We start from the raw sequence: 9,275 nt of genomic DNA, 5'->3' as shown, positions 1-9,275 counted from the left end.
CGACCTCTGTGTCGCTGGCGGCACCTCCGTTCATAGGTACTGTTTAGCTCCCGCTCGTCCCAGCCGCCACAACCCCATTTTCTTCATCAGTTCTCACCACGCTGGGCCAACCTCCTCCACCCATGAGTTTTCCTGTTTTCTCCGGCGACAACCCGCAGCTCTGGAAAACACTATGCGAGCAGTATTTCCAGATGTTCCCCATCCACGATTCTTACCGCGTTCCTATGGCCATTCTCAATTTCTCGGGTCCGGCGAGCATTTCGCTCCAATCAGTCCAGAAGAAGCTCATCGGGCTGGACTGGGACTCATTCACATCTCTGCTTTGTACACGTTTCGGCCGAGACAAACACCAAATGCTCATCCGCCAATTCTATGCCATCAAACAGACCACATCCGTAGCTGAATTCATCGAGCGCTTCGAGTCCCTGATGAATCATCTAATATCATATTCAGAGTTAACTCATCCGTATTTCTTTTTGACTCATTTTGTTGAGGGCCTGTGACCGGACATTCGTGCGGTGGTACTCGTGCAACGGCCACTGGACCTGGATACGGCTTGTTCGTTGGCCCTACTTCAGGAGGAAGTGGCCGACAGCTAACTTCCAATCGGCCGCGCCATCGCCAACCGCAGCCAGGGGAACCATCCACGCACGACGACACCCTCGTTCTTTGGTCGACCTGCTACACCAACTCTGGTCTCCGAGGATCGACGCGGTACCGATGCCGCACGCGCCAACTCTGAGAACAGCAAGGTCGCGGCGCTCCGACAGTTTCGCCGCGCGATGGGCCTCTGTTTCAAGTGCGGAGAACGGTGGGGCAAGGATCATGTGTGCCAACCCACCGTACAGATGCACGTCGTCGACGAACTCCTCGCCATGTTCACCCAAGACGACCTCGCCATTGAATCGCCCCCTCCATCGCCAAGCTCTGAAGAAGAAAACATGTGCACACTCTCTCACCAGGCAGAGGATGGTTCCTTTGATCCGGGGGTTCTTCAACTTCAAGCATGGCTCCAAGGGCACGAGATTCTGCTACTCGTTGATTCAGGCAGCTCTACATCCTTCGTCGACAGTACCCTGGCCACCAAGCTTGAAGGAGTGATGCCGTTACCACGACCATGCAAGGTGCGTGTCGCCAATGGCAGCACCATACCCTGCAACCGTTTCATCCCAGCTTGTGCGTGGATCACGCAAGGGCACGAATTCTCAACGGATTTCAAAATTCTGAAGCTAGGCTCCTACGACGCCATACTTGGGATGGATTGGCTGCGCCAGCACAGCCCGATGAACATCGACTGGGTGGCGCAACAGTTAAATGTCACCACCCCCGCTGGCCGTCTCCACCTGTCTGCAACATCTTCGGATCAAACTCAGTGCTCCGTTATTTCTGCCCCAGAATTGATCAAGGCCTGCAAGAAGGGGTCGGTTGCTCACATTAGTCACCTCAACTCCCTCGATGGCAGCAGCAAGCATGAGGAACAGATGCCGGTCGAGGTCCTGCGCCTACTGGAGCAGTTTACTGACGTGTTCGAAGACCCACGTGGCCTCCCGCCGCGCCGTGACTGCGACCATCGCATACCCTTGATGGCCAGTGCGCAACCTGTCACATCCAGGCCCTATCGGTACAAGCCAGAATTGAAAACAGAGATAGAGCGACAAGTCCAGGAACTGCTAGATGCCGGAATAATTCAGAAAAGCTCCAGCCCCTTTTCATCCCCAACCCTGTTGGTCAAGAAGAAGGACGGAACTTGGCGTTTGTGTGTCGAGTACCGTCGCCTCAACTCCATGACTGTTGTGGGCAAGTTTCCTATACCAATTATCGATGAACTGCTCGATAAACTTTCCGGTGCCAAGTGGTTCTTGAAGCTCGATCTTCGCGCTGGGTTTCACCAAATCAGGATGGCTGAAGGGGAAGAGTACAAGACGGCATTTCAGACTCATCCAGGCCACTGGGAGTTCCGCGTCATGCCTTTTGGAGTTGCTGGTGGCCCTTCAACCTTCAATGGCGCCCTTACCACAACTCTCAAGCCAGCCAATCGTGTCTGCGTCATCTCATTCTTCGACGACATCCTCGTCTTCAGTAAGACCTTCTCTGACCATCTCCAGCACCTCACCCTCGTGCTGCAACTGCTGCGTAAAGATCACTGGCAAGTGAAGCAATCAAAATGTTCCTTTGCCCAGCGCCAGATATCCTACCTCGGGCATGTCATTAACGAGTGATACGTCTCCAACGTATCTATAATTTTTGATTGCTCCATGCTACTTTATCTACTGTTTTGGACTATATTGTGCTTTATTTTCCACTTTTATATTATTTTTGGGACTAACCTATTAACCGGAGGCCCGACCCAGAATTGCTGTTTTTTGCCTTTTTCAGTGTTTCGAAGAAACAGAATATCAAACGAAGTCCAAACGGAACGAAACCTTCAGGAACATGATTTTCTCATCAGATAAGATCCAGGAGACTTGGACCCTCCGTCAAGAAAGCCACGAGGCGGTCACGAGGGTGGAGGGCGCGCCCCTCCCCCCTGGGCGCGCCCCCTACCTCGTGGGCCCCTCGGAACTCCACCGACGCACTCCTTCCTTCTATATATACCTACGTATCCCCGTATGATCCGAGGAGAGCCAAAAACCTAATTCCACCGCCGCAACCTTTTGTATCCACGAGATCCCATCTTGGGGCCTGTTCCGGAGCTCCGCCGGAGGCGGCATCCACCACGGAGGGCTTCTACATCATCACCATGGCCCCTCCGATGAAGTGTGAGTACTTTACTTCAGACCTTCGGGTCCATAACTAATAGCTAGATGGCTTCTTTTCTCTTTTTGGATCTCAATACAATGTTCTCCCCCTCTCTTGTGGAGATCTATTCGATGTAATCTTCTTTTTGCGATGTGTTTGTTGAGACCGATGAATTGTGGGTTTATGATCCAGTATTATCTATGGAAAATATTTGATTCTTCTCTGAATTCTTTTATGTATGATAGAAAAAAAATCCATAAATATCTGCACTGTTGCATATTGTTCAGAGATACAACCATTATTTGAGGACTACGGACCAATTATATAGCTACCATCCGTCCAAATAGGAAGAGAGACTGGACTGGATTTTCTAGCACGTGATACTCCGATTGTGCAGATAAGAATCCTTTATTGTGGCTATTATTGTCCCATAGTGGTCCTACCTAGACATATCACATATATTGGTCTCTGGACCTGGAGGGCCTTTATAAATCTTCGATTGGTTTCAGTGGTCAGTATTCGGTTTGGTCGGGAAGGCTTAGCTTAGCTGCATGCGCATAGTTTACCTGATAGTAGAGTGCGAGATGTTCAATTATTCATCGTACCTTTACATAACGTCAAGGGTGTAGTTGGATTGGGAGGTGACAGGAATCCATTTGAGTGGGGCAACAAACTTATGCACACTTTGTCAAACTGTTGATCGGTGCGAACCTATGCTAGACCAATTCAAGGACGAAGTACAACACGGGCTAGCGAACGAGAATGCATCATCCTATGACCACAGGATTAAGTGGAATTATATTTGAACACCAATATAGACCATGTTAGACGGATTATTTCTTGCATGCACAACAAAAGACCATCTTAGATAGAGGGCTTTAAGGTAGGCAGAAGGGTCCGTTTATGAACACCTGGTATTTTACATTGTCAAATAGCCTCAATTTTTCCTTCACCTTGTATCACCAATTGATGCCGTCATGCCAAGTTGTTTCTGTTTTCAACAATTATGAATTTACTATAGTTTTCTTGGTGAAAAAGGCAGATAAATGGCCGGACATGTCCCAACTTGCAAAAGTTACCCGAATTCACTCAAACCAGACATGGATGCCTACCATGGGGATGCATCCTTGGTGGCAAAAATTGGGTCACATGTCCAAAAATATATGTTAGACTTAGGGTGTCCGGGTAGGCCAGAAGGGTCCTTTTGTGAACACCTCGTTTTTCGACAACCGTCAAATGCATTGTTTTTTTCTGTCACATTGTATCACCATTTCATATGACCATGCCAACTGATAATCCCATAGGACAAGTTTTTGATATTTTTCAATTATTTGGAGAATAACGGCCTATATAATGGCCGCACCTGTCCTTAAGATGCGAAGGTGTCATAAGTCCTTCAAATCAGGCATGGGTGCCTATTATTTTCATCCCAAGCCACTACAAAAAGTTGGGGTCATTTATCCATAGTGCAAGAAAAAACACTAGTTAAGAGTGGGGTGCCGGACTAGCCCAGATGGCTTCTTCCGTGAGCACGTAGTTTTCTTAAATTCAATGCTTATGTCATTTGAGATATGAAATTTCCATAATTATGAATCAACATGAACATATTTTGAATCAACATGAACATATTTTGATGGTTTCACCATTTTTTAATTTATCAATGATTTATTTATGAAATTTTAAAAACATTAACGATTTTAGGAAAATAGTTAACAAATTCCCAACAGCTGCAGAAAAGTAAATAAACTCAAGAAAGGGAAAAATGAAATAATGAAAAAAGGAAAGGAGGATATAAAATAGATAAGAAAGAAAAATGCGGCAGCCACGGCCGGCCCAAGCATGCCAAGTCATTGTCTACAAGATGAAGAAAAAAGGAATTTAGACACAAGAGGTAAGGTATCCTGCTTGGTTACTGCGTGGTGTATTAAAACAGCTGGAGGTTTGGAGTTTGAATCAGGCCGGGTGCATAATTTTTCAGAGCTTAGCAGGAAAAAAAGGATTAAATGGGTCGGTCCACACACACCGTCCGTGCTCACTATTGATGGCAAGCTCGAGGACTTGTTCCAGGCTAGGAATCCAGCGATACTCTGGTATCCACGGTCCAAATAACACGGCCCACCGCTAACCTAGGTGCCCTTCCTACCAGTTGCCACGGTGCCACCAGTCTACCATTGTAAATTTTTCCAGCGAACACAACCAAACATCATGCAACCGGCAGTGGCTGGCATGTCATGTTTCTCACAAAGTCAAGGAAGGGCAGCCACTCCACCTTGACCTACAGTGTGTTCTGGCTCATCTGCTCGTGATTGTATAGGTACTAGGTATATATGGAGAACATTTTTAGCAAGATTATCATCATTTTTTTCTTTGAAATAAGAAAGGTCAGATGGGATTTGCATGAACATTCTATGAGTCTGGACATTGACATCTTATTCCAATAAATAATGACATATTTACACTCTTTACATCGGCTAATTCATAGCTTTGCTGCAGACTGTGTCTTTCATTCCAGGAGCGCACAGCCTCCTAATAGGGCCAGCTTGCTTTCCATGTTGACTTTTCCTTTGGCCTAACTTCTGAAAAACCAGATTGAGATAATTAAGGCTTGATTAGTTTGATTGTTATCATCTTGCGATTTCTTACCATATAATCTTGCTTCTCGGGAGTGATAAGGCAAAAAGAAGAAAATTGTTGTACCCTTGTCATATTCTATTACAAGGATTCTAAAATCCGTAAGTAATGTCTGACATATTAGAGACATGATTTTTTTTTTGATATCTGGTTCTTATGTTCATGTTAGAGGTCAAATACTGGCCGTAATGTCTGAAATACCGAAATTTTTGTGAAGTACACGAACAGGGCTAGCTGTGTTGAGTACTGCATTGGCAGATTCAAATACTGGCTGCGGAACGACGACCAGAAGATAGTTGCACTGGATGTGGAGTTCACCTGGCCTCGTGGTCCAACACAGATGGCTGCCGTGGTCCAGTTATGCGTTCGCATCTACGTCCTCGTATACCACATAAGCATTGCTGATGAGCACTACGGCCTGCTTGCCGCCTCCTGCTCGACGAGGAGTACACCTTTGTTGGGGTGGACATCAACAATGACGAGAAAAAAAACTCAAGCGTGTTGGTCTGGTGGTACGAAACTTTGTGGGTATCCAGAATATGTGGAGAGTGCATGATCCAGTGACGATTAAGCCAAAGTATGGCTTAGCTGACTACGCTGGTTCCATCATCCACCACAGCTACAACAAAGATGCAGGATGCTATCACAGAAGATGACCACCATATATGGGCAGAAGCGCCCTTGCTCTTGAAGAACATCTATTATGCTTCCAGGGACGCGTATGCCACCTATGATGTATACAGGGGATTGGTGAACTTCCAAAAGGGGTTCGAGAGTCAGTGCCAGCATCTCGCCAAACCATCTAGGCGATCGAGGAAGTCCGGAAGGAAGAATGAATCAAACTAAAATGTTTCTTCTATTTATCTAGCTGATAGTCTATAAACTTTATTATACTGCTAGTAAGTCATAAATTCAAATTTTCTGCAAGTTGAATCATCCTTTATTTTAGCTGTCTTGCCTAATTCGATCCGCGTTCAAGAGATATTATGCTTAAGACATTTATTTTGTTTCGGTTTCGCTAGCTATGATACAAAATGTGATAGCCATTTTTACCAAAAGATTATTTCAGATTTATAATGAATACTGTTCTTAACTGGGTTTGAATAGAGAAAATTTATTTTTTAATTGCATAGAGAAAGTTCATATTTTTTTTAATTAAAAGAAGGGTGAACCCCCTGATTTTCCATTAATAGAAACCACATGGTCTTTCAAGCCCCTGATACAAACTACAGCTAGAAACTAAAGTAGTCAACTAGCAGCACAAATCATACATGGTAGCAAGCCCAGCCAGACTTAACATGAAGGTCCAAAAAATAAGACTATGGCAAAGGACAGAAAATATAGCTAAGAGATGTGCAGGCGACACCGCAGTGCCCAATGACTCCACACTTGCGATGAACTGTACAATTCACCTGCTACATGCTCTAGCCTGCGCATATAGACCATCAGCACCTCTTTGCTTCCAACATCAGCACCTCTTTGTTTATCACCTTCATCTACAATATAGACCATCCCATGATCCACAAGCAAATTAGCTAAACAAGGATCATAAGATCACTATACCATTTATTTTGTAATCTCACATTATTCCTGCATTACCAAAGAGTGAAGAACACAAAATGATGCCCTTCCCGCATGTCCAACGCAAACACTCATAGGTAGTTCGACCATCTTAACTCCATGATTTAAATTATTAATAAAACCCCCTTAAAGATTCCATTTGCATTACCATTGTTCATGATTATAGCCAGGGAAACAGTAGCCAATAAAGCAACCACCTGTGTAAGCCCTAGTTTGAGTCCTGAATAGGACCCAATCCTAGCATTTACTCTAACTGCAACATGTCCTCCTCTCATAGTCATCATCACCCAAGACATAATGAAGACGTAACCCCATAGGTGCATAATTGCTATCAACATAGTTTTTGCACCATACCTAGTGTAAAGGACACACTTGTGTTATCGTGCTACTTTTGTGGATCTTCGGTCAGCATGTTCATAACCACCTCGATCTGAAGATCTTCACAGGTGGTGGTCTTGAAACCGAAAAGAACGGCTTTATGAACCTTGAGCTCTTCACTGTCAACAAAATCACTCCATCCCTTGCCGAAGATGATGCGGCCATCATCACACTTGTGGTACTTGACCGGCATGAAACTGTCCTTGCACAGCCGAATGCCAGCAAGCCCATCTCCCGATATCTCCCCATCTCCTTGGGTCTTCAGGGCGTCGACAACTTTCGCCGGTAATCTCTGTATGCACCATCATAGGAAGAAAAATTATCAAATATGTGAAGGAGCAGTAAACAAAAGGATCTTCAGCTACATCTACATATATTACATAAGGATCTTCAGTTATGGGAAACAAAAGGATATGCAAAAACACACATCACTGTATTCACTGGTTTCAGCTACAATAGCATATCACTAATCTTTCTCTCCATGAAAAAACAAACAAAATTGCATACAAAATAAAAATACTAGTACACCAAAAACATACCATCGTCTTTCCTGCTATGTTCGACTTGGTGAAGCGGTGGGCAAAGAATACACCTATATAACCTTTCTTCATCGCCAAAAGGTCATGTAGGTTACGCTCCTCTTGCTTGGTCAGATTAATTCCCTTTGTTATGACAGCTGATTCTAGAGGATTATGCTCTTCGTTTTGATCGCATGTCCTTGGCAGGTTGCAGCAGTACACCATAGGAATGTCTTCAGTTAAATCAATATGCTATTTTTAAAAACAACATATTCAGAACAACATGATTTTTTTTTAAATTAGCATGCTATTTTTGAAATCAGCATGCTATTTTAAAAGTAGCATATTGAAAAGAGCATTATATTTTTAAAATAAGCATGCTATTTTTAAAATAAGCATGCTATTTTTAAAATAAGCATGGTATTTTAAAAGTAGCATATTGAAAAGAGCATTATATTTTTAAAAGTAGCATGCTATTTTTAAAATTAACATGATATTTTTGAAATCAACATGCTATTTTAAAAGTAGCATATTGAAAAGAGCATTATAATTTTAAAAGTAGCATGCTAATTTTGAAATCATATTTTTAAAATCAGCATGCTATTTTTAAAATCACCATGCTATTTTTAAAATAGCATGGTATTTTAAAAACAGCATATTCAAAGCAGCATGCTATTTTTAAATCTGTATATTCATTATATTTTATTTTCAATTGAACATGCTATTTTCAAATGAGCATGCTATTTTTAAAATATCAGTATGCTTATTTTCTATTTGAAAATAAACGTTTTTCAAGGTTATTTGAAAACGAGGTTTCTATTTTGATTTCAAGTAGTTTTCTAACGTTCTATTTTCTTATATATATAAATTTTTGGTTTCTATTTTATATTTCAAATATGAAATTTCACTACACTTTGAACAAATTTCAACAATATATTATGTAAAAAAATGAAAAAAATACAAAAAACCAACTTCACTAAAACTGCATTGTTTCATCGATGTTGATAAATCATAACTAGCCTACCATGTCGACCCGTCCATCATAAAATGAGGGTGTACCAATCAAACGAGGAATTCAGAAAAATAGTGGGAGTCCATCAAATAGGTCTAATACATCAAAAACAAAGTGGATCACGGCGTGGAAAACTGTCTACTTTAGTTTGTTCTCAATTTTTCGACCCTAGAAATCCTTTTGTTTTCTCTGCTTGACCCTGTGCATCTAAACATCCTGTCTCGACTTCACTTTTGCTTTCCTGCATGAAACAACATTTGTTAATAGGATAGCAAAGAAAATTTGAGCATGTACAATACACTATAACACAAAAAATACTAACTTCACTGATTTTCTCTTCATAGCTGCAGAAGCTAACTTGACAGCTCTTATTCGCTCAGCCTTTGGTACATTCCTAGCAGGCCTTTTTGTCTTCA

Source organism: Triticum dicoccoides, chromosome 4B (genome assembly GCF_002162155.2).
Source record: "Triticum dicoccoides isolate Atlit2015 ecotype Zavitan chromosome 4B, WEW_v2.0, whole genome shotgun sequence".
NCBI classification, from domain to species: Eukaryota; Viridiplantae; Streptophyta; class Magnoliopsida; order Poales; family Poaceae; genus Triticum; species Triticum dicoccoides.
This window is presented reverse-complemented; position numbering follows the sequence as displayed.